The sequence below is a fragment of the Choloepus didactylus genome, chromosome Y, assembly GCF_015220235.1.
Source record: "Choloepus didactylus isolate mChoDid1 chromosome Y, mChoDid1.pri, whole genome shotgun sequence".
Classification (NCBI taxonomy): Eukaryota; Metazoa; Chordata; class Mammalia; order Pilosa; family Megalonychidae; genus Choloepus; species Choloepus didactylus.
This window is the reverse complement of record NC_051335.1, coordinates 39,559,528-39,587,106: the sequence shown is the minus strand read 5'-3', so window position 1 is coordinate 39,587,106 and position 27,579 is coordinate 39,559,528. Positions and strand designations below refer to the sequence as shown.

The following is a 27,579-nucleotide window of genomic DNA, read 5'->3' as shown; positions in this document are numbered from 1 at the left end:
ACACATCGTTTCACATTCGAGACATACATCACCATAACTTCCCCTTTCCTGTATTATAAATGTATCTGTCTGAATTAAGATTCTGGCTTGTGTACCATTTTCCAAGTTTATACGAATTACACTCAGTTTCTGATTAGTATCAAAATTAGGATAACAGATTTTTTTTTCCATTTGGTAGAAAAAGTAGAATTTAAAAATAATTTTTAACATGGGCTGATCAGATAAGCCCTGAAACCCAAAGGTACCGGTCTCTCCAAGAACATCAACCAGTTGCATCACCCTACCCCATAATGTTGACACCCTTTTTCAACGTGAAGTTAGAATGGTCATTGACAAACATCCTTGAAGATTGAGAGAACAATCAAATGTGAGGGAAGAGATGTAACAGAGAAGATAGGATTTAACAAATGATAGTGACTACTGAATCATTATACAGATATTTCTTTTCTGTCTCTAGTGTATTAGAACAGCTAGGAGGAAATAATTGAAATTGTGGAACTGTAACCCATGCCATACTTTGAAATTTGCTCTATAACTACCTGTTAAATTGTACTTTGAATGTTATCACCTTTCTGCATATATGTTATATTTCACAATAAACAACATTTTTTAAAAAAGGGCTGATATGTCCCAGTTCAGTGGCTTTGGGGGCCTTATCAAAGATCAGTCGGCCATAGATCTGGGGGTCTATCTCCAAATTCTCAATTCAATTCCATTGATCTACATGTCTATCTTTGTGCCAGTACCATGCTGTTTTGACAACTGTGGCTTTATAATAAGCTTCAAAGTCAGGGAGTGTAAGTCCTCCCACTTGGTTTTTCTTTTTTAGAGTGTCTTTAGCAATTCGAGGCATCTTCCCTTTCCAAATAAATTTGATAACTAGCTTTTCCAAATCTGCAAAGTAGGTTGTTGGAATTTGGATTGGGATCGCATTAAATCTGCAGATGAGTTTGGGTAGAACTGACATCTTAATGACATTTAGCCTTCCTATCCATGAACATAGATATTTTCCCATCTTTTAAGGTCCCCTTCTATCTCTTTTAGTACAGTTACGTAGTTTTCTTTGTATAGGTCTTTTTACATTTTGGTTAAGTTTATTCCTAGTACTTGATTTTTTTAGTTGCTATTGAAAATGGTATCTTTTTTTTGAGTGTCTCTTCAATTTTTTCATTTCTAGCATATAGAAACATTACTGACTTATGTGATTTAATCTTGTATGCCGCTACTTTGCTAAATTTGTTTATTAGCTCTAGTAGCTGTATCGTCGATTTCTCAGGGTTTTCCAGGAATGACTATGGTCTGTTAATTTCTGATGGGTATAGAAGGAACAAGTTCACAGAAATGTTGCTATATTAGGTTACTTTCTTGGGGTAGAGTAGGAACATGTTGGAAGTAAAGTTGTTAGGTTAGGTTAGTTGTCTTTTTCTTACTCCCTTGCTATAGTCTCTTTGAAATGTTCTTTTATTGTATGTTTGTTTTCTTTTTAACTTTTTTTTTCATACAGGTGATTTGAAAAAAGAAGGGAAAGTTAAAAAAAAAAAAAAAAAGAAAAAAAGACAAACAAGGGGAAAAAAAAAAAAAGATGTAGTGCCCCCTTGAGGAGCCTGTGGAGAATGCAGGGGTATTCGCCTACCCCACCTCCATGGTTGCTAACATGACCACAGACATAGGGGACTGGTGGTTTGATGGGTTGAGCCCTCTACCACAGGACTTGTCCTTGGGAAGACTGTTGCTGCAAAGGAGAAGCTAGGCCTCCCTATGATTGTGCCTAAGAGCCTCCTCCCGAATGCCTCTTTGTTGCTCAGATGTGGCCCTCTCTCTCTAGCTAAGCCAACTTGGCAGGTGAAATCACTGCCTTCCCCCCTACATGGGATCTGACACCTAGGGGAGTGAAACTCCCTGGCAACGTGGAATATGACTCCCGGGGAGGAATGTAGACCTGGCATCGTGGGATGGAGAACATCTTCTTGACCGAAAGGGGGATGTGAAAGGAAATGAAATAAGCTTCAGTGGCAGAGAGATTCCAAAAGGAGCCAAGAGTTCACTCTGGTGGGCACTCTTATGCACAATATAGACAACCCTTTTTAGGTTTTAATGAATTGAAATAGTTAGCAGTAAATACTTAAAACTATCAAACTACCACCCAGAACCCATGAATCTTGGAGATCATTGTATAAAAATGTAGCTTATGAAGGGTGACAATGTGATTAGGAAAGCTACATGGACCACACTCCCCTTTGTCTAGTTTATGGACGGGTAAGTAGAAAAATGGGGGAAGGAAAAAAAATGGCTCATAATAAGAAATGGATGCCTTAAGGTTTCATACTATCTGGCATTTTATCGGGAATGCCTCCTCAATAAAGAAATTATCCAATTGTCAACCATTCTTAATTTTCTGAATTAAAAAAATCTATTGAAAAGTAAATGCTCTAAGACTTAATAAATTCTCCCAACATGTAAGGGAACTTTATTCCCTCATAGTGCTGTGGCAATATTACTATTGTGGCACATAAACATTGTGGTAGACAGAATTATTTGCATCTACCTGCTTTCTAAACTGTGAACTCCATGTGTGCCAAGTGCCTAACAGTGTCTGAATTGAGTGAGCCCTCAACAAAAGTATGCTATTATCAAATGTGTCCATAACAATTACAGAACAAGGAATACAACTTCATACTTCTAGTACCTATATTTTGTGTAATGACCACTGACTTGATCTTTCTTACTTTGTTGGGACACATAGCAGATGTTCAAGAAGTGTACTGGAGGAGTCACCATACATGGCATAAAAATGGCACAGTAAGTAAAATCATCACCATGAAACCATTTCCATATTCCTATAACTTGTTCACCCATTTCCAAAGGCTACAAGATCCACAAGGGAAACCAGTAAGTAAACATTTGTAGTATGATTTTGAAATTCCAAAGTTATACTTTAACTTTTGCTGAATCAATTCACTGTCTACAGCAATATGAAGTCTATCAGTAACAATGAATGGATCGTTTTACTACATGCATCAAATACCCTCTAAAAACTTCTAGTATAAGAAATTAAAATTTTCCAAGTCTGCAGTCAGATACCAGTTTCATTCAATCCTTAAACTGATTTTCTTAATTAACGGATAAAAAGGGTCTGCTGTGGCTTCCCTGGAGACTTGTAAAAAGAGTTTATTCCTGTCCAGTGACCTTTGTATTTGCTGTTTTCTCTGTCTGACAGGCTCTTACCCTGACCTCTCCATTCCTGGCTCCCCATCATTCAAGTCTCAGCTCAACAGTGTCTACCCCTTCACATCCCAGTTCTTATCACACCACTTTAAAGCTCATTCACAGTATCTTAAGTTCTTCTTTAGTAATTTACTTGTTTACTGTATCATCCCCACTAAAGCATAAGCTCCATGAGGCAAGAATCTTGCTTGCCTTGTTCACTCCTGTATCCCCAGATCTTAATACACTGCCTGGCACACAGTAAGCACTGAAAATACTTATGCCTTGAGTGAATGAATGGATGGATGAAGAAATAAATGGGTGAATGACTGTGAGTTTAAATATGCTAAAGCTTCTAAACTCAGTTTGTCTTTACTTCAGAATATTATAATTCTGAGACTTTCAGTTATAATATATTCAGGGGCAAAAAAGAGACAGTGTATGGCATACTTGGGACAAGTCAGACTTTGCCACCTAGGTTTGAATCATAGCCCCATCACATGCTAGGTAATCTTTGAGCAGGCTGTTTTGTCTCTATGAACCAGCTTGCTCATCCACGTTTGTAGTGAGGATTAAATAAGACAATACATATAAAGTGCCTAATACAGGCACCTCATATGGGTTGTCTCGCAGACACAGAGTAAGCTACTAAGCAAATGCTAATCTCCTTCTAACCCATCTTCTACAGGATCAGTCTAATATGGGGCATATGGTGATGGCTGAGATACTCTCTATGGAACAATTTGCCCAGCTCCTTGCCTTGGGGGCTCAGCTACCTAAGTCTAAGAAACAAATTAAAATTATGTAATTTAGGGTACTCTGTGGTTACAGGGAATGGAAGCAAACAATCTACTGGAGCAATACAGAAAATATATAACTTTACAGAGCAAATGCCATTTACCAAGCTTTGAATGAGTCTGGGGTTTAAGCATAAGTTCATATTTGATCATTATGAAATTATGATAGAATGTTAGGGCTGCACTGTCCCTTGAAGATCTCCTCTTCTAATACAGAAATAGAGAATTGAGGTAATTGCCCAATATCACATAATTAGCGAGGTTGCTGGACTAAAACAAATACTCTGGTGCTCAGGTCACTCCTTTTTTCCACTATACTTCAATTTTTTCCAGTATTGAATAAAAACATTAAGGCAACACATACGTAACTCTGAAATCTTTATTACAAAATGTCAAAGTAACTTCAGCATAATCAATATGGTGCAATAGAATATTAAAGGAATCACATAAAAACAAAACAGTGCAATAGATTAAACTTATTTTCACTATATTTAATAGGGCTGTAATACAAAAATGGCTTATTATTAACATCCTGTTCTGGTACTGCACAAAGGAAACAACTAGATAATGGATGGATAATAAGGCAAATTTTAATTACCTGCTCTGTATGAGATTAATGAAAATTACTACTGTGCCTATTTGATCTTTAAAAAATAATGCAGACAAAATTAGCAATTAGCATACATCATGCTATTCCAAAGCAAGGTGAACAAAAAGCTTTCCCAATTTGAAGCCACTCCTTAATTTGAAAATCATTAGGATGGAGATACTTGTCGGTGTGACTGTGTTTGTACCATTCTAAGGCAGTACACAAAGAACCAAAAGAATACTTGGGGACATTTAAATAATCACACGGTTTCCTGTGCTCTGGCATGAAATGTTAATATCAAAAACAGACAAGCAATATTCTAAAGAGAATATGTAAATTTTCAGCAGAGATACTACTTCTGATTTTAAATTGACTTATTCTGAGTATGATCTGTCATTTTTTAATGTAAATACAGATTTATTTATAATTTTGAGGAAAGGCTTCAAAGTTCTAAACTTGCAGCAGACAAGGGTAGAACTATTGATTGTATGTAGGCCTCTTCAGCTACAGAATGCACACAGATAGCACTTATGCTATCAGTGGTGTCATCTTCAAATGGGAAGGACAATATAATTGTCATGAAAATAGTAATATTGCTACTGTGATTGACCATGATTTATTAACTCTGACATAGTCAGGTTTCTTTGGCTACTTAATCAAGTGAATTTCTTATCTATCACTGCAGTTCTCTGAAAAGGCAACATCATAGATTAGCAAATTTGGAATTACATCTACAAAGGTTTCATAGTGTTGTTGTTTGAGAGGCTCCTATAACTTTAAAAACATAAGAAATCAAAAAGCCATTTTCCTCATCATCAGATCCTTGAGCTCAAACAGAATAAGGAAAAACAAAATAAGCACCCAGTACAAGTTAATCTACCTATTTATTCTGACAACAGTGCATTTGGTGGGCTATAGAACCCTGAATACGATGCTAAACCTGTAAATAGACTCTCTGCCTTCATATAAGAAAAATTTCTCTTAAATAAAGACATCTCTCAGAGACATCAACAACAAAAGGTTAACCCACCATTAAATGACTTGACAGTGCAAGCAAATTAAAACATATAATGATATTTAAAATGAGTTGACCTGTAATAATAAGCAACTAATCTGACATGTTTCTCTTTCATATCAAACATGTGTGGTCTACTCTGTACTTAAAATCTATCACCACTTCCCTTTTAAAACTACTATTAAGCAATTACGGTGGACAAGACACATACAAGCAAATGACACTAAGTAAACTTTTAAAACTATAATGTGTGTGTACTAGCATTTTTATAAGCCATTACTACCATGCACAGAATTTGATAAAAGAAAGCATTATGTTTAACTTTTATTTGACAGAAGCCCTTGAGATATACCAGATAGTGAAATGTAAATAGATATTTAGGTAGTCACCCAGGGGTTCTTAACCTGGAGTCCCACTTCAAGGGATATGTGAACTTGAAAGGGAAGAAATTACGTCTTTATTTCCAATAACCTCTAAGTAAAATTTAGGATTTCTTTCAGTTATGCAAGTAGGCAATACACCACAGTAGAATTAGTAGCACCTGAGACTTGATCACCAATAGAAATCATAGATATTTTCATATCACACCACACACACCACATTTGTGGCAGATAGCTCAAAATATCATTTATGCTCATCAATTCTTCAAAATTACTATAGTTAAACAACCTGCCACTTTCATCTTGACATTTAACAAATATTGTAAAGAAGGACATGCTTTGTCTCAATTTTTTAATCAAACTTTCTATTTTAAGATAATTGTAAATACTCATGGAGTTCTAAGAAATAATGCAGGGAGATCCCATGTTTCCCAAAGGTAACATCTTGCAAAACTATATTACAATATCACAACCAGGAAACTGACCCTGATAAAACCCACCTATCTTACTCACACTTATTTATGCGAGTTCATGTGTGTGCTCAGGTGTGTGTATTTAATTCTATGTACTTTTATTCATGTATAGATTAGTGTATCCAGCACCATAGTCAAGATACAGAACAGTTCCATCACTACTACAAGGATCCGTCATGTTGCCCTTTCATAACCATGCCCACCTCCCTTCTGAAAACCTCCACCCCTGGCAACCACTAATCTAGTCTGTATTTCTGTAATTGTGTCTTTTCAAGAATGTCATAAACATGGAATCATGTTGTATATAACCTTTTGGCATGGGCTTTTTCACTCAGCATAAGGCTCTGGGGATTCACCCAAGTTCTTGTGTGTACCAGTAGTTTGTTTCTGTTTATTGCTGAGTAGTGCTTCACGATATGGATATACTACAGCTTATTTAATTCTTCACCCATTGAAGGACATTTGGGTTGTTTCTACTTTTGGGCTATTATAAATAAAACTGCTATGAGCATCCATATATAGGATTTTGTGTGAACACAGATATCCACACATTTTTTTAAAATTGTGTCACAATTAAAAAAATTTTTGAGAACTGTAAGATAATTGGTTTCCTTTCTAATCCTATGTATTTTATGTTTTAAATTTAAAAACACAATTCTGAGAAGTGGCCCGCAGGCTCACCAGACTGCCAAAGGGGTACATGGTGCAAAACAAGAACTCCTGTAAGAACCTGTTTCCTCTATTTACTAATTGCACTACATTTCCTCCTTCTTCTGTCCCATAAAGGAAGAGAAAGCATGCTACAATTTTAAATACAGAAAGCTCATCTATGCAAATAATGACTTAATAAAATGAGTAGGATTAGATCAATGATTATGTCCAATGGAATAGCTACTATATTTGGCATAGCCAGTTTCTTCATGCCACCATTTGAATATGGTAACAATGGTGAAAACTTTATTAGCATTGCTATGTTGGGGCAAAGACTATGAAGATATTTAAACATAATGTTTTTTCTCCCTATTTTTCCATTTTATGAATCCAATTCAAAGAGTAGTTTTAGAAATTGTAACAAAGCCAGTTTAATAACAGTTTTACACATATCTACAGCTTAGATAGAAACTAAACTTTAAGTAGCTAATAAAGCTATAAATTATAAATGAAATAAAGTTCCTTCCCCAAAACAAACAAAAAAAATTATCCCATTATTTTCAAACCCTAATGTGCCAAAACATTTCAGTAAGTGTTATCAGTCAAAATGAACAAACTGAATTGTATTCAATTTCTTGCCTACTTTCTAATGTGCATGAAGTGTAAAATATCCAGAGGATAGGAAAACTAAAAGATGTGTGACAAATTGACATGTAAAGAAATGGATGTGTGCCTTAGGTACTGAATGATATTTGTAGATTTAGGTATCAATGATACCTTACATTTCTATAGCGTAAACAGCTTTCAAAACTTTTCATATATATACCATTTCATCTGAGTCTAAAAGCATGGGAAGATATTATTAAAACCACTTTTTCTGCAGTTGTGAAAATTAAGCCACAGAGAACTCATGACCTGTCTGAGATAGCGAATAATTGTCAGAAGCACGCCAGAATCAAACTCTAGAGTTCCTTTATGAAGACAGTACAAATGGCCCTTCAAGGGAGCACGATTTGCTCCCAGTGGAGGATTATACCAAAAAAAGAAGAAGAGTGGTCAAAAGAATCAGGAATATTCCTTACCCTTAATAGTTGTGTGAATTTAGTCAAGATATTATTTGGCTTTCTGGACTGACGATTCCATATCCGCAAAATGGGCATAATATAGTATCTACCCTCAGGATTTTGGTAAGGATGAAAGAAGAATCCAGGTGAAGCACTTGGCACAATGCTTGACATTTAATAAGTAATCAATTAATGTTTGCAGCCATTATATATTAGTTTATTGCTAATTTAATGAGTATTTTCTTTAAAAATTGTCTAGTGAAAGAAATACTGGTATCATGAAATCATTAGTTGTTCATTACCTAAGTTATTCAGGCAGAAGTGGGATCCTCATCTGTCTGAAATGCTGAGGAAAGGATTACCACCTTAGGTAGAAGATTAGGCCATTATTTCCAAACTGTATTCTGAAGATTCATAGAGTTCTTTGAGGTGCTATAAGGGTTGCCTTGGAGGGTAAAAGGGGGTGGGCACAAAGGAAAGACTCACTGAAGGAGTCTCCAAACCACCCTCTCCCCTTAAAATAGGGCATTTACATATCTATCTGTTATATATATATATATATATATATATAAACTGCTATGATGTTAAATAAAATAAAGCTTTAAACTCACTGAGCTGGATGACCTCAAAGGTCCTGCCCTTTTCAATCTATGATCCTGAGTATACTACCATATGCATACCAAAGTAGACATTTTTCTTCTTTAAAGTATAAAATTTTAATTGAGCACCATATTTTCTGCACATACTGATCATCCAGATTTTCATTTCCTTCATAAAATGTACTACAGAGAGACAAGGCATCTAGCTCTTATTGTGCACATGGTATTCTTTTCATATTAGTATAATTCCATTCAGTGTTTATTGAATTCCCATGAGTTTCCAGGCACTGGGAGTACAGTGGTAAGTCAAGATATTACCCCCACATCAGAAAGCTTATACACTTTGGGGTGGAGTTGAGGAACAACAAGCAGAATATTAGTAAAAATGTGATCAGTGGCATAATACAAATAGTTTATGGGGTTATGCGAGATTGAAGGATAGATGACCTGTGATGATTAGGTTCATGTGTCAACTTGACCAGGTGATGGTTCCCAGGTATCTGGTCAAGCAAGCACTGGCCTAACTGTTACTGCAAGGAAATTTGTGTCTGCTTAATTAACCAGAAGGCTGGTTTCTTAAATCATCAGTCAATTGGCTGCAGCTGTGAGTGACTGCATGAACAAAGGATGTGTCTTTCACAACGAAAGAATGGAATCAGCTGGACTTAATCCAATCAGTTGAAGACTTTTAAGAGAGAAAGATAGAGGACCTTCACTTCGTCTTCAGCTAACCAGTGAAGCATTTCCTGAGGAGTTCTTCGAAGTTGCCAGTTCATTTCCTGAGGAGTTGATTGAACACCTTCATTGGAGTTGCTAGTTTGCTGCCTGAGGAGTTCATCGAACATCTTCATTGGAGTTGCCAGTTTGCTGCCTGCCCTATGGAATTTGAACTCGTGCATACCCACAGTTGTGTGAGACACTTTTATAAATCTTATATTTATAGATAATCTCTCATTGATTCTCTTTCCCTAGAGAATCCTAACTAATACATGACCTAACTCTCTTTGGGGAAGAAAGTCAGGCAACCTATAAAAGGTGAATATACGTTCCCCCAAGGCAGATATACTTATTTTAGTCATAAGGTACAATAAATAATGAGGTGTAATAAAACATGGTATGTTTGGGATTTTCAAATAGATAAACCTGGAGCTCAGGATGCATGTGTGTGTGTGTGCTTCCAGGAAATAAGATTAGGCCAGATCATGTGGACTTAAAATTTTAACCTATAGGCTAATGTTGCTCAAAATGGGGTCTTCAAAGATATTCTTAATGGTCTCTAAGTTCTGTAAAGTAATTTTTAAATTTTTTACTTTTATTTCTAAGCATAAACTGGAGCGTCTGGATAACCACTGTTTTAGTTTCCTAGCTACTAAAACAAATACCATACAATGGGTCTGCTTAACAAAAGGAATTTCTTGACTCATAGTTTCAGAGGCTAGAAGGCTTTGCTTCCTCCTGGGGTTGGTATCTTCTGGATGGCTGGCAATCTTTGGGGTTCCTTGGTTTTTTTCTTCTTCTAGGTTCCTTTGACTTCCAGCTTCTGGATGCTGCATGTTGCTTCTCCTTCCAAGTCCATTTCTTTTGCTTACAAGGATTTCAGCCACATTAGATTAAGGCCCACCCTCATTCACTTTGAGCCCACCTTAACTGATAACATCTTTAAAGGTGCTATTTACAAATGGGTTCACAGTCAGAGGACCAGTGGTTGGGACATGAACATGCCTTTTGTGGGGGACTTGATTCAATCCCCCAACAGCCAGCTTATAACCAAGTACTGTTTTATAATCTCAACATCCATGTTTGCATATAGGATCACATTGTTACAAGGAAGTAATATTTTCATTATCTCAGGGTAATGAGGACAGAGATGACCTTAGTATGAAAACAAGGCATTTGTACCAAATAAAGACTAAATGACACTGAAACATGCTGTACTTAAAAAAATTCAACCACAGACCAATAGAGAAAACTTGTGGTAGAACTGGGCCATCCTACAGCTTGCCCCTTTATTGCCTCTCATTGTTGTCATCGTCACCACCACCACCGCCGCCACCACCACCATCATCATCATCATCCTATACAGAGAACTGAAAAGTGCCTGCATTGTAGTATATTCACATTGTGAATGACAGTTTGGATTCAGCAAAATATCATCCATGTCTTGAAGTAATGTTAACTTAAATTTTATTTAGTTTTATATTTTTTATTTAACAGGTTTATTTGTTTTGGTTTTATAAGTTGTGTAAGAGCTATTCGCATAGTTTATATCTTATTTTGTGTTGGCACATATTTAAACACCATGATAAAAATATTATAAGTCAACACTGGAATCTTTGAGAAGGCTTTTCCTTTAAAAGGGGTCTACAGAAGTAAGTAGGAGGTGGGGCAAGATGGCGGACAGGTGAGCTGTATGGAAAGTAGGTAGAAAGCCAGGAACTGCGTGGACTGGACACCACAGAGCAATATGACTTTGGGCATACTTCATACAACACTCATGAAAACGTGGAACTGCTGAGATCACCAAAATCTGCAAGTTTTTGTGGCCAGGGGACCCGCAACCCTCCCTGCCAGGCTCAGTCCCGTGGGAGGAGGGGCTGTCAGCTCCAGGAAGGAGAAGGGAGAACTGCAGTGGCAGCCCTTATAGGAAACTCATTCTACTGATCCAAACTCCAACCATAGATAGACTGAGACCAGACACCAGAGAATCTGAGAGCAGTCAGCCCAGCAGAGAGGAGACAGGCATAGAAAAAAAACAACATGAAAAACTCCAAAATAAAAGCGGAGGATTTTTGGAGTTCTGGTGAACATAGAAAGGGGAAGGGCAGAGGCTCAGGCCCCGAGGCCCATATGCAAATCCCGAAGAAAAGCTGATCTCTCTGCCCTGTGGACCTTTCCTTAATGGCCCTGGTTGCTTTGTCTCTTAGCATTTCAATAACCCATTAGATCTCTGAGGAGGGCCCTTTTCTTTAATCCTTTTTTCTTTTTCTAAAACAATTACTCTAAGAAGCTCAATACAGAAAGCTTCAAAGACTTTCAGTTTGGGCAGGTCAAGACAAGAGCAGAACTAAGATAGCTCTGAGACAAAAGGCAATAATCCAGTGGCTGAGAAAATTCACTAAACACCACAACTTCCCAAGAAAAGGGGGGTGTCTGCTCACAGCCATCATCCTGGTGGACAGGAAACACTCCTGCCCGTTGCCAGCCCCATAGCCCAGAGCTGCCCCAGACAACCCAGTGTGACGGAAGCGCTTCAAATAACAGGCACACACCACAAAACTGGGTGTGGACATTAGCCTTCCCTGCAACCTCAGCTGATGGTCCCAGAGTTGGGAAGGTGGAGCAGTGTGAATCAACAAAGCCCCATTCAGCCATCATTTCAGCAGACTGGGAGCCTCCCTATACAGCCCAGCAGCCCAGAACTGCCCTGGGGGGACAGCACTCACCTGTGACATAGCACAGTCATCCCTCAACAGAGGACCCGGGGTGCACAGCCTGGAAGAGGGGCCCACTTGCAAGTCTCAGGAGCCATATGCCAATACCAAGGACTTGTGGGTCAGTGGCAGAGACAAACTGTGGCAGGACTGAACTGAAGGATTAGACTATTGCAGCAGCTTTAAAACTCTAGGATCACCAGGGAGATTTGATTGTTAGAGCCACCCCTCCTCCCTGACTGCCCAGAAACATGCCCCATATACAGGGCAGGAAACACCAACTACACATGCAAGCTTGGTACACCAATTGGACCCCAGAAGACTCACTCCCCCACTCATCAAAAGGCTAAGCAGGGGAGAACTGGCTTGTGGAGAACAGGTGGCTCGTGGACGCCACCTGCTGGTTAGTCAGAGAAAGTGTACTCCACGAACCTGTAGATCTGATAAATTACAGATAAGGACTTCAGTTGGTCTACAAATCCTAAAAGAACCTATCAAGTTCAGCAAATGCCAAGAGGCCAAAAACAACAGAAAATTATAAAGCATATGAAAAAAACAGACGATATGGATAACCCAAGCCCAAGCACACAAATCAAAAGATCAGAAGAGACACAGCACCTAGAGCAGCTACTCAAAGAACTAAAGATGAACAATGAGACCATAGTATGGGATACAAAGGAGATCAAGAAGACCCTAGAAGAGCATAAAGAAGACATTGCAAAACTAAATAAAAAATGGATGATCTTATGGAAATTAAAGAAACTGTTGACCAAATTAAAAAGATTCTGGACACTCATAGTACAAGACTAGAGGAAGTTGAACAATGAATCAGTGACCTGGAAGATGACAGAATGGAAAATGAAACCATAAAAGAAAGAATGGGGAAAAAAATTGAAAAAATCAAAATGGATCTCAGGGATATGATAGATAATATGAAACATCCGAATATAAGACTCATTGGTGTTCCAGAAGGGGAAGAAAAGGGTAAAGGTCTAGGAAGAGTATTCAAAGAAATTGTTGGGGAAAACTTCCCAAATCTTCTAAACAACATAAATACACAAATCATAAATGCTCAGCGAACTCCAAATAGAATAAATCCAAATAAACCACTCCGAGACATACTCTGATCACACTGTCAAACACGGAAGAGAAGGAGCAAGTTCTGAAAGCAGCAAGAGAAAAGCAATTCACCACATACAAAGGAAACAGCATCAGACTAAGTAGTGACTACTCAGCAGCCACCATGGAGGCGAGAAGGCAGTGGCACGATATATTTAAAATTCTGAGTGAGAAAAATGTCCAACCAAGAATACTTTATCCAGCAAAGCTCTCCTTCAGATTTGAGGGAGAGCTTAAATTTTTCACAGACAAACAAATGCTGAGAGAATTTGCTAACAAGAGACCTGCCCTACTGCAGATACTAAAGGGAGCCCTACAGACAGAGAAACAAAGAAAGGACAGAGAGACTTGGAGAAAGGTTCAGTACTAAAGAGATTCGGTATGGGCACAATGAAGGATATTAATAGACAGAGGGGAAAAATATGACAAACATAAACCAAAGGATAAGATGGCTGATTCAAGAAATGCCGTCACAGTTATAACGTTGAATGTACATGGATTAAACTCCCCAATTAAAAGATATAGATTCGCAGAATGGATCAAAAACAATGAACCATCAATATGTTGCATACAAGAAACTCATCTTAGACACAGGGACACAAAGAAACTGAAAGTGAAAGGATGGAAAAAAATATTTCATGCAAGCTACAGCCAAAACAAAGCAGGTGTAGCAATATTAATCTCAGATAAAATAGACTTTAAATGCAGGGATGTTTTGAGAGACAAAGAAGGCCACTACATACTAATAAAAGGGGCAATTCAACAAGAAGAAATAACAATCGTAAATGTCCATCCACCCAATCAAGTTGCCACAAAGTACATGAGAGAAACTCTGGCAAAACTAAAGGAAGCAATTGATGTTTCCACAATAATTGTGGGAGACTTCAACACATCACTCTCTCCTACAGATAGATCAACCAGACAGAAGACCAATAAGGAAATTGAAAACCTAAACAATCTGATAAATGAATTAGATTTAACAGACATATACAGTATATTACATCCCAAATCACCAGGATACACATACTTTTCTAGTGCTCATGGAACTTTCTCCAGAATAGATCATATGCTGGGACATAAAACAAGCCTCAATAAATTTAAAAAGATTGAAATTACTCAAAGCACATTCTCGGACCACAATGGAATACAATTAGAAGTCAATAACCATCAGAGCCTTAGAAAATTCACAAATACCTGGAGGTTAAACAACACACTCCTAAACAATCAGTGGGTTAATGAAGAAATAGTGAGAGAAATTGCTAAATATATAGAGACGAATGAAAATGAGAACACAACATACCAAAACCTATGGGATGCAGCAAAAGCAGTGCTAAGGGGGAAATTTATAGCACTAAACACATATATGAAAAAGGAAGAAAGAGCCAAAATCAAAGAACTAATGGATCAACTGAAGAAGCTAGAAAATGAACAGCAAACCAATCCTAAACCAAGTAGAAGAAAAGAAATAACAAGGATTAAAGCAGAAATAAATGACATAGAGAACAAAAAAACAATAGAGAGGATAAATATCACTGAAAGTTGGTTTTTTGAGAAGATCAACAAGACTGACAAGCCCCTAGCTAGACTGACAAAATCAAAAAGAGAGAAGACCCATATAAACAAAATAATGAATGAAAAAGGTGACATAACTGCACATGCTGAAGAAATTAAAAAAAATTATAAGAGGATACTACGAACAACTGTGTGGCAACAAACTGGATAATGTAGAGGAAATGGACAATTTCCCGGAAACATATGAACAACCTAGACTGACCAGAGAAGAAATAGAAGACCTCAACCAACCCATCACAAGCAAAGAGATCCAATCAGTCATCAAAAATCTTCCCACAAATAAATGCCCAGGGCCAGATGGCTTCACAGGGGAATTCTACCAAACTTTCCAGAAAGAACTGACAACAATCTTACTCAAACTCTTTCAAAACATTGAAGAAAATGGAACACTACCTAACTCATTTTATGAAGCTAACATCAATCTAATACCAAAACCAGGCAAAGATGCTACAAAAAAGGAAAACTACCGGCCAATCTCCCTAATGAATATAGATGCAAAAATCCTAAACAAAATACTTGCAAATCGAATCCAAAGACACATTAAAAAAATCATACACCATGACCAAGTGGGGTTCATTCCAGGCATGCAAGGATGGTTCAACATAAGATAAACAATCAATGTATTACAACACATTAAAAACTCGAAAGGGAAAAATCAATTGATCATCTCAATAGATGCTGAAAAAGCATTTGACAAAATCCAACATCCGTTTTTGATAAAAACACTTCAAAAGCTAGGAATTGAAGGAAACTTCCTCAACATGATAAAGAGCATATATGAAAAACCCACAGCCAGCATAGTACTCAATGGTGAGAGACTGAAAGCCTTCCCTCTAAGATCAGGAACAAGACAAGGATGCCCGCTGTCACCACTGTTATTCAACATTGTGCTGGAAGTGCTAGCCAGGGCAATCCGGCAAGACAAAGAAATAAAAGGCATCCAAATTGGAAAAGAAGAAGTAAAACTGTCATTGTTTGCAGATGATATGATCTTATATCTAGAAAACCCTGAGAAATCGACGAGACAGCTACTAGAGCTAATAAACAAATTTAGCAAAGTAGCAGGACACAAGATTAATGCACATAAGTCAGTAATGTTTCTATATGCTACAAATGAACAAACTGAAGAGACACTCAAGAAAAAGATACCATTTTCAATAGCAACAAAAAAATCAAATACCTAGGAATAAACTTAACCAAAGATGTAAAAGACCTATACAAAGAAAACTACATAACTCTACTAAAAAAAATAGAAGGGGACCTTAAAAGATGGAAAAATATTCCATGTTCATGGATAGGAAGGCTAAATGTCATTAAGATGTCAATTGTACCCAAACTCATCTACAGATTCAATGCAATCCCAATCAAAATTCCAACAACCTACTTCGCAGGCTTGGAAAAGCTACTTATCAAATTTATTTGGAAAGGGTAGATGCCTAGAATTGCTAAAGACACTCTGAAAAAGAAAAACAAAGTGGGAGGACTTACACTCCCTGACTTTGAAGCTTATTTAAAGCCACAGTTGCCAAAACAGCATGGTACTGGCACAAAGATAGACAGATAGATCAATGGAATCGAATTGAGAATTCAGAGATAGACACTCAGATCTATGGCCGACTGATCTTTGATAAGGCCCCCAAAGTCACTGAACTGAGTCATAATGGTCTTTTCAACAAATGGGGCTGGGAGACTTCGATATCCATATCCAAAAGAATGAAAGAGGACCCCTACCTCACCCCCTACACAAAAATTAACTCAAAATGGATGAAAGATCTCAATGTAAAAGAAAGTACCATAAAACTCCTAGAAGATAATGTAGGGAAACATCTTCAAGACCTTGTATTAGGCGGCCACTTCCTAGACTTTACACCCAAAGCACAAGCAACAAAAGAAAAAATAGTAAATGGGAACTCCTCAAGCTTAGAAGTTTCTGCACCTCAAAGGAATTTCTCAAAAAACGTAAAGAGGCAGCCAACTCAATGGGAAAAAATTTTTGGAAACCATGTATCTGACAAAAGACTGATATCTTGCATATATAAAGAAATCCTACAACTCAATGACAATAGTACAGACAGCCCAATTATAAAATGGGCAAAAGATATGAAAAGACAGTTCTCTGAAGAGGAAATACAAATGGCCAAGAAATGAAAAAATGTTCAGCTTCACTAGCTATTAGAGAGATGCAAATTAAGACCACAATGAGATACCACCTAACACCAATTAGAATGGCTGCCATTAAACAAACAGGAAACTACAAATGCTGGAGGGGATGTGGAGAAATTGGAACTCTTATTCATTGTTGGTGGGACTGTATAATGGTTCAGCCACTCTGGAAGTCAGTCTGGCAGTTCCTTAGAAAACTAGATATAGAGTTACCATTTGATCCAGCGATTGCACTTCTCGGTATATACCCGGAAGATCGGAAAGCAGTGACACGAACAGATGTCTGCACGCCAATGTTCATAGCAGCATTATTCACAATTGCCAAGAGATGGAAACAACCCAAATGTCCTTCAACAGATGAGTGGATAAATAAAATGTGGTATACACACACGATGGAATACTACACGGCAGTAAGAAGGAACGATCTGGTGAAACATATGACAACATGGATGAACCTTGAAGACATAATGCTGAGCGAAATAAGCCAGGCACAAAAAGAGAAATATTATATGCTACCACGAATGTGAACTTTGAAAAATGTAAAACGAATGGTTTATATTGTAGAATGTAGGGGAACTAGCAGTAGAGAGCAACTAAGGAAGGGGGAACAATAATCCAAGAAGAACAGATAAGCTATTTAACGTTCTGGGGATGCCCAGGAATGACTATGGTCTGTTAATTTCTGATGGATGTAGTAGGAGCAAGTTCACAGAAATGTTGCTATATTAGGTAACTTTCTTGGGGTAAAGTAGGAACATGTTGGAAGTTAAGCAGTTATCTTAGGTTAGTTGTCTTTCTCTTACTCCCTTGTTATGGTCTCTTTGAAATGTTCTTTCATTGTATGTTTGTTTTCTTTTTAACTTTTTTTCATACAATTGATTTAAAAAAGAAGGGAAATTTAAAAAAAGAAAAAGAAAAACAAGGGAAAAAAAAAGATGCAGTGCCCCCTTGAGGAGCCTGTGGAGAATGCAGGGGTATTCGCCTACCCCACCTCCATGGTTACTAACATGACCACAGACATAGGGGACTGGTGGTTTGATGGGCTGAGCCCTGTACCACAGGACTTGTCCTTGGGAAGACTGTTGCTGCAAGGGAGATGCTAGGCCTCCCTATAACTGAGCCTAAGAACTTCCTCTCGAATGCCTTTGTTGCTCAGATGTGGCCCTCTCTCTCTAGCTAAGTCAACTTGGCAGGTGAAATCACTTGGCAAGTGAATCTCCCTGGCAACGTGGAATATGACTCCTGGGGAGAAATCTAGCCCCAGCATCGTGGGATGGAGAACATCTTCTTGACCAAAAGGGGGATGTGAAAGGAAATGAAATAAGTTTCAGTGGCTGAGAGATTCCAAAAGGAGCTGAGAGATCACTCTGGTGGGCACTCTTACACACACTTTAGACAACCCTTTTTAGGTTCTAAAGAATTGGGGTAGCTGGTGATAGATACCTGAAACTATCAAACTACAACCCAGAACCCATGAATCTTGAAGACAATTGTATAAAAACGTAGCTTATGAGGGGTTACAATGTGATTGGGAAAGCCATAAGGACAACACTCCCCTTTGTCTAGTTTATGGATGGATGAGTAGAAAAATGGAGAGAGGGAGGGCACCCAGTGTTGTTTTTCAGTTTAATTGTTCTTTTCACTGTAATTTTTATTCTTATTATTTTTGTGTGTGTGGTAATGAAAATATCAAAAATTAATTTTGATGATGAATGCACAACTATATAATGGTACTGTCAACAATTGAATGTACGCTTTGTTTTGTATGACTGCATGGTATATGAATATATCTCAATAAAAATGAATTTTTTAAAAAAATAAAGGCATGTAACCCACAGAGTAGCACTACAAATATGAATAAGTGTCTGCATGATAAACTTCTAAAGTATGACAGTGATACAAAAAGTTAGCAACAGAGTGTTATATGGAAAAACTACTTGTTCTATTTTGCTATTGCTGCTGTTTTGCAAAACACCAGAAATGGATTGGCTTTTATAAAAGGGGGTTTATTTGGTTACACAGTTACAGTCTTAAGGCCATAAAGTGTCCAAGGTAACACATCAGTGATCAGGTACCTTCACTGGAGGATGGCCAATGGTGTCTGGAAAACCTCTGTTAGCTGGAAGACACATGGCTGGTGTCTGCTCCAAGTTCTGGTTTCAAAATGGCTTCCTCCCAGGACGTTCCTCCCTAGGCTTCAGCTCCTCAAAAGTGTCACTCTTAGTTGCTCTTGGGGCATTTGTCTTCTCTTAGCTTCTCCAGAGCAAAAGTTTGCTCTCAAAGACCATCTCCAAAATGCCTCTGTAAGCTGAAGCTCCTCTCTCAGTTCCAGTGTGTTCTTCAAAATGTCCCCCTTGGCTGTGGCTCCTCTTCAGAATGTTACTCACAGCTGCACTGAGTTCCCTCTGTTTGTCAGCCCGTTTATATGGCTCCACTGATCTCCCAGGATGTTCCTCTCTAGGCTGCAGTTCCTCAAAAATGTCACTCTTAGTTGCTCTTGGGGTGTTTGTCCTCTCTTAGTTTCTCTCAAGCAAGAGTCTGCTTTCAATGGCCATCTTCAAAATGTCTCTCATCTGCAGCTCCTGTGCTTTCTTCAAAGTGTCCCTCTTGGCTGTAGCAGTTTGCTCCTTCTGTCTGATCTTATACAGTGGCCCAGTAATTTAATTCAGACCCACCCTGAATGGGTGGGCCAACACCTCCATAGAAATTATCCAATCAGAGTTATCACCTACAGTTGGGTGGGTCACATCTCCATGGAAACATTCAAAGAATTACAATCTAATCAACACTGATACATCTGCCCACACAAGATTACATCAAAGGTAATGGCATTTTAGGGACATAATACATTCAAACTGGCACAGGGAACTCTTAATATTACTTGGATTTTCTTTGTTTATTCATCTGTTGATTATCTGTCCCCCTCCGCTAAAACATAAGTTCTGTGAGAGCAGATCGATCTCTCTCCCTAAGAGATGCATCCTCAGTACATAGAATACCATCTGGAATGCTGAATATACTCTTAATATTTGTTAGATGAATGAATGAATGGATGGATGGATACAAAACCTGTACTTTTAACTGAGTTATTAAAATACACACACACACACACACACACACACACACACACACACACACACACACACAGACTCACCAAACTTGGAAAGCTGAGGTACAGATGATTTTTCATGAGACTATAAATAATCTTGGTAGGAAAAATGTGTGGCAACTTTCTCTGAAACTTCATAGTATATTAAATATAGTCTTTCATCTGCATGGGAACAAATGTCTCGCCTTGAGTCAGATTCCCTTGCTTTTATACGGATCTATACCCTCTGTCCATCCTGGAAAGAAATCTCTAGACTCCTGGGCTTACACATACCTATAGTTCAACCTTCCTTCTTAAATCACTCTGGTACCCATAAATAAGTCTTTTTCATCTGCCTGGTTTCCTGACCAAGGCTGTCAACATCCCACATATCATTTTAGATGAACGAAAGTGGTGTGAGAAATTTTATTAGATTTGGTTGCCAATTAAACACACTACCAGTAATACTAAGGAGGCAGTGTGCCAAAGAGGGAAAACCAGTGGAGTGGAAATTATGGCACTTAGGTTCTAAGCCTTGCTCAGTCACCAGTTTACTGTGTGCCATTAGACACACATGGATTCTCTAGGTGAATCTGTTTCCTCCTCTTACAAAGACAAGGGTGTTGGGTTAGAACACTATCTCTCAGATGCCTTGCAGCTTTAACATTCCAAAGCTCTAGAACAAATAAGGAAGAATGATATTGTCTGAGGCCTATGAGCAAGAGTGGCCATGATTAAAGCAAAAACTGGGGCAGAATCACACATCCCAGAGATCCTAAGTCTCTACTTCAGAGAAATATTACACAGGGATCCCAAGTCCCACAGGACTTGTCAAAATTTCTCTCATCTCTGTCCCTGGATAGATACCTTGGTGAACAGATTACTTACTCCTCAGATGACTTATCGCTCCATCATTATTCCCAATAGTCCTTTACTTCATCAATTACCCAGTACAAATTTCACTAATTTAGTAGACCTCAAGGTCAGTGACTTTTTTTTTTAATGGTTTACATGATTCTTTAGGAATATATCTATTGCCCAATGTGTGATACTTTTATATTAATAGAATACTAGAAGATCCTAGGGTTGGGGGGCTTCTTTCCTCCAACATATAATTCATTTACTGAAGCACAAAAACCTACATGAGGGAAGCATTTTTATGAGAAATATCACATACATTAGAAAATTTATACATGTATATCTCACAACTAATTTAAAATGGTAGGTGCTGTTACCACGAAATTTTGCTTAAAAAAAACTTTAAACATTACTGTCATTTCAAAGCACTCAGAAAAAGTAGTTTCTCTGAGAATAATGAAAATTCTCACAGGCCTATTATCAAACTGGCTAATTACCTGAAAGCAAAAATCAACCTAAAACTAAAAGGCAAAGCTTCTAATCTTGTCCCAGAAAATAATTAATTATGTGGCTTTACACAAAGCCCAAGTTCTTGGGAGTCAAAATGAAACCAATCGGAAATATTTGCACACCTCTGATGTAGTCTCAACACCTCAAATGTGAATTCTGAGGATACGAAGAGTGATAAAATGTTTTGAGTTCTTAGAAAAATTCAATATATGTACAAAATATTATTATTTTTACCTAAGACATTAATTATTTAAAAAAGCCTTTAAGTTCCCACAGTATATTCGTTATATTGGAAGCAAGCAGACCATTTTTTTTCTTTGATGGTTGATTGCTTTATTTTTTTATTTTTTTAAATTTTATTTTGAAATAAATTGAAAGTTATAGGAACAGTCACAAAAACAATACAAACCCCATACACAAAACTCCAGCAGTCCCTGACCCCCACCCTGATACCCCAATCGACTAACTTTAACATGTTGTCACACCGCTATTTCTCTCCCTCCCTTCCTCCTTCTCTCCCTCCCTTCCTCCTTCTCTCCCTATCATCCCTCATCTATTGCTCTGTCTTTTGAACATATGAGAGCTAGCTGCACACATCCTTGAACATACACTATAATTCACATATACACTTCCCATGAACAAGAACATTCTTTTATGCAATCCCATTAAGCGCAGCTAAGAAGTACAAGAGATTCAACAATGACACAAAGCTTACATTCTACATTTCCTTTTCCTTATGTCTCAACTGTGTCCCATTGAGGCTCCTGTCCTACATCCTCAGATCCCATCCAGGATCATCCTTGGCATTCAATTGTCATCTATTTAGACTGTCTTTTTTTTTTCCCAATTGTGGAAACATATATACAACCTAAATCTTCCCATTCCATCACCTCCCTAGCATTCCATTAATGGGAATAATCACATTTAGAATATTGTAATGCTCTTTCCCACCACCCATTACTAGAAAGTTCCGTTCACTTCAAACAGCAACCCTACACTCATTTCTTAACTCCCCATTGCCCCTTCCCCCCATTTCTCTTAACCCATACTCTACTTTTCATCTCTATGGTCATATTCTCTAATAATTTCTTTGTGTTTACAGTGGGGCTTAAAACTAAATTCCTAAATCCATAACAATGTTGTTTTTCTTTGATACCAACTTAATTTCAATAGGAACATAAACTATGTACCTATACTCCTCCATTCCCCCACCTTTATATAGTTATTGTCAAAACTTACATATTTTACATTGAGTTCAAAACCACTGATTTATCATTAGAGTTTGTGTATTTTATATCATGTACGAGGTAAATAGTAGAGTTACAATTCAAAAAGTATTGACTTCTATTTGTATTCTACTGTGGTCACAGATTGTGCTTTGTATACGTTCAATTATTTTTTATTTTAATTTCTTTAAATTAATGGAGGCTTGTTTTATGTCCCAGCATATGATCCATTCTGGAGAAAAATCTGTGATGACTAGAGAAAAATGAGTGTCCTAGTGATCTGGGATGTAAGGTTCTATATATGTCTGTTAAAATTCTCTATTATCTCTTTCTCCATTCTTTGTTTCTCTGTTGGTAGGGCTCCCTTTAGTATCTGAAATAGGGCAGGTCTTTTATTGGCAAAGTCTCTCAGCATTTGTTTGTGAAAAATTTAAGCTCTCCCTCAAATTTGAAGGAGAGTTTTGCTGGATAAAGTATTCTTGGTTGGAAATTTTTCTCTCTCAGAGTTTTAAATATCTCAGGCCACTGCCTTCTCACCTCCATGGTGGCCGCTGAGTAGTCACAACTTGGTCTTATGTTGTTTCCTTTGTATGTGGTGAATTGCTTTTCTCTTGCTGCTTTCAGAACTTGCTCCTTCTCTTCAGTATTTGAGAGTCTTATCAGAATATGCCTCAGAGTGGGTTTATTTGGATTTATTCTATTTGGAGTTTGCTGGGCATTTATGCTTTGTGTATGTATATTGTGTAGAAGGTTCGGGAAGTTTTCCCCAACAATTTCTTTGAATACTCTTTCTAGACCTTTACCCTTCTCTTCCCCTTTTGGGACACCAATGAGCCTTAAGTTTGAACATTTTATTTTATCTATTGTATTCCTGAGATCCTTTTCGATTTTTTCAATTTTTTTCTCCATTCTTTCTTTTATTCTTTCATTTTCTGTTCTGTGGACCTCTAGGACACTGAGTCGTTGTTCAACTTCCCCTAATCTTGTATTATCAGTATCCAGAGTCTTTTTAATTTGGCCAATAATTTCCTTTATTTCCATAAGATCTTCTATTTTTTTATTTAATCTTGCAATTTCTTCTTTATGCTCTTCTAGGGTCTTCTTTATGTCCCTTTTATCCTGCTCCATGGTCTTCTTCATGTCTTTTATATCCTGTGCCATGTTTTCATTCCTCGATTGCAACTGTTTGATTAATTGTGTCAAGTACTGTGTCTCTTCTGATATTTTGATTTGAGTGTTTCGGATCGGGTTCTCCATATTGTCTGGTTTTATCGTATGCATTAAGATTTTCTGTTGTTTTTGGCCTCTTGGCATTTGCTTTGCTTGATAGCGTTCTTTCAAGTTGTAAAAAAAAAATACCTATCTAATTTTTCAGAAATACAAGTTGGTGGTGTACACTTTCTCTAACTAACCAGCAGATGGAGTCTGCGAGTCACCTATACCCCTCAAGTCAGTTCTCCCCAACTCTGTTTCTGTGGTGTGTGGGGAAACGATTTTTGTGGAGTTCAGTTAGTGAACTCAGTTTGGGTGTGTCGTTGAAGCTGTCCGCCCTGAACGTGGTGCATGTGTCTGGGTGGTCAGGGAGGCAGAGCCGCTTTAATATTCCAACCCCCTAGGTGTTTCCGGAGATTCAAGGCTGTTGCAAGAGTCTAAGCCTTCATTTCTGTTTTGCCCCAGTTTTTCTCTGTCGCTGACCCACAAACCACTGGCATTGACATAGCATCCCTGGGTTTTCCGAGCGGGCCCCCCTTCTCAGCTGTGATCTTCCAGGACCTCTGCTGAGGGAAGGCTGTGCTACATCACTAGTGCACGTCATCCCTCAAGGGAAGCCCCAGGCCGCTGGGACGTGCAGGGGTGCTCTCTGCCTGGTGCAAAGATTAGCCTATAATTCTTGAATGGTGTAAGTTCTGAATGAAAGGCAAGTAGTAGAGCTGGGCCCCACCCCTTTCCTCTTAGAGAAGATAGAAGCCTTAGAGGGAAGTCATTAGGATTTCAATGGTCTCTCTCTGCCTGTGCCATACCCCTGTCTGAGTCACAGAACTGGGAACTGAAAATGGCTGAGGCTTTCTCCACTGAGTCGAAAAAGGAACAGAGCTAGTCCGAGGCAACCCTCTGGCTCTCCAAGGTCAGTGGTCACCCAAAACCTCTGTCTACTTGTTGGGGATTCGTACCTTGTAGTGAGCAGTTCACACTCGCTAATTAAAACCCCAGTTGGAGCTCAGCTGAGCTATATTTGCTTGCTGGGAGAAAGCTTCTCTCTGGCACTATGAGGCTTTGTAGCTCGAGCTGTGGGGAGAAAGCTTCTCTCTGGCACCATGAGGCTTTGTAGCTCGAGCTGTGGGGCAGGGGTCTCCCAATATGGATCAGCAGTTTTACTTACAGATTTTATGCTGTGATCTCAGGCATTCCTCCCAATTCAGGTTGGTGGACGATGAGTGACGGTCACGATTGTCCCCCTGCAATTATTCCGGATTATTTACTAGTTGTTTCTGGTTTTTTTTAGTTGTTCCAGGGGGACTACTTAGCTTCCATTCCTCTCTATGCCGCCATCTTGGATCCTCCGCAAGCAGATCATCTTTATGTGTTATTTTCTTTTTTAACTCAAGCAGCGCATCAATTTGCTCACTAAACATTTACTAGGCACCTACCATTTGCTAGACACTGGTATACAAACATGTCTAAAACACAGCCCCCATCCTCAAAGAGTTCAAAGTCAGGTTGAAGTGGATGAGAATAACATTTCCTTTACCAGGTTTTTAAATGAAAATTAATAAATTGATGCTTAGTGAATATTTAAATTTGTTATCTAACTCTTTCCAATCATTCCAAGATTGCCACTGTTTTTAAAATAACACTTTTTCTAGACTAGAAGAAGTAGATCAATTTATAGATATAATTTTGCCAAATTAGAGGAGAACCTAAAATGGCAGCTAGGTGAGACAGGGCAAAAAAACACCTCCATGAAAAATACTAGATAAAAACCAGAAGGTGACCCAGAATACAGGTTTCAGTGACACACCAGCTGGGCAAGGTCTTCTAGAACCACAGGGACTGTGCACTTGGTGAAACCAGGAGTCTGCATTCTGAGATGAGTGAGTAAGTCGGCTGAAAGACCCAAGACCCACAGCCACGCTGCAGTGTGGGAAAGCCAGGCATTGGCGTTTGGAGACGGACTGGTTGTTTTTTTTTTTTTTTTAAAAAAGGGAAAACCCCAGGAGTGGCTGCCGTTGCGATGGTGGGAATACAGCAGAAGTGGGCTGAGCTGGCCTCTCGGTGTCTGGCGTGGAGGATACCCCGCAGCAGATTCCCTCAGAGCCAGGGGAGCGGAGGGGAGAGCCGGACGGAGAATGAAAACCTGCTGCTTGCAGCTGGCTCCCCGGAGGGCTGGATAAACTCCTGCCTGGGGCCGTGCCCACAGCCCAGAGCTCCGCCAGTAATCCCAGAGCTGGGAAGTAGGAACTGTGCAAGGAGGTGGGGCGGGTTGAGACACCATTTGGCCATCTTTGCATCAGGCTAAGAGTGCCCCTGAATGGCCCGGTGGCCTGGGCTTCCCTTGTGCACTTGTGACATAGCACAGCATTCCCTCAGCAGAGGTCCTGGAAGATCACAGCTGAGAAGGGAGACCCACTCGGAAAAACCAGGGACACTACGTCATCGCCGGTGGTTTGTGGGTCGGCAACAGAGAGACTCTGGGGCAGAACTGAAATGAAGGCTTAGACTCTTGCAGCGACCTTGAAACTCCAGGAACACCTAGGGGGTTTGAATATTAAAGCTGCCCTGCCTCCCTAGCCACCTGGACACACACCCCATGTTCAGGGCGGACAGCTCCAACAACACACCCAAAATGAGTTCACCAACTGAACCCCACAAGAATCATTTCCTCAAACACCACAAAGACAAAGTTGAGTAGAACTGACTTGAGGGCTATAGGTGACTCGCAAATGCCATCTGCTGGTTCGTTAGAGAAAGTGTACGCCACCAACTTGTATTTCTGAAAAATTAGATTGGTATTTTATTTTTACAACTTGAAAGAACCCTATCAAGCAAAGCAAATACCAAGAGGCCAAAAACAACAGAAAATCTTAATGCATATGATAAAACCAGACGATATGGAGAACCCAATCCCAAAGACCCAAATCAAAATATCAGAAGTGACACAGTACTTGGCACAATTAATCAAAGAACTACAATCGAGGAATGAAAACATGGCAAAGGATATAAAGGACATCAAGAAGACCATGGCACAGGATATAAGGGACATAAAGAAGATCCTAGAAGAGCATAAAGAAGACATTGCAAGAGTAAATGAAAAAATAGAAGATCTTATGAAAATAAAAGAAACTGTTGGCCAAATTAAAAAGACTCTGGACACTCATAATACAAGATTAGAGGAAGCTGAATAATGACTCAGTGTCCTAGAAGTCCACAGAACAGAAAATGAAAGAATAAAGAAAAGAATGGAGAAAAAAATTGAAAAAATCGAAATGGATCTCAGGGATATGATAGATAAAATAAAACATCCAAACTTAAGACTCATTGGTGTCCCAGAAGGGGAAGAGAAAGAAAAGGTCTAGAAAGAGTATTCAAAGAAATTGTTGGGGAAAACTTCCCCAACCTTCTACACAATATAAATACACACAGCATAAATGCCCAGCAAACTCCAAATAGAATAAATCCAAATAAACCCACTCTGAGGCATATTTTGATCAGACTCCCAAATACTGAAGAGAAGGAGCAAGTTCTGAAAGCAGCAAGAGAAAAGCTATTCACCACATACAAAGGAAAGAACATAAGACTAAGTTGTGACTACTCAGCGGCCACCAAGGAGGTGAGAAGGCAG

At 38.6% G+C, this 27,579-nt stretch overlaps 1 protein-coding gene across 1 annotated transcript in view; it reads right to left on the bottom strand.

Annotated features, from left to right (window-relative positions):
• Positions 1-27,579, bottom strand: part of LOC119524102 (protein diaphanous homolog 2-like) — a 141,005-nt gene that overhangs the window by 28,735 nt on the left and 84,691 nt on the right. The gene's annotated exons all lie outside the window — the stretch shown is intronic.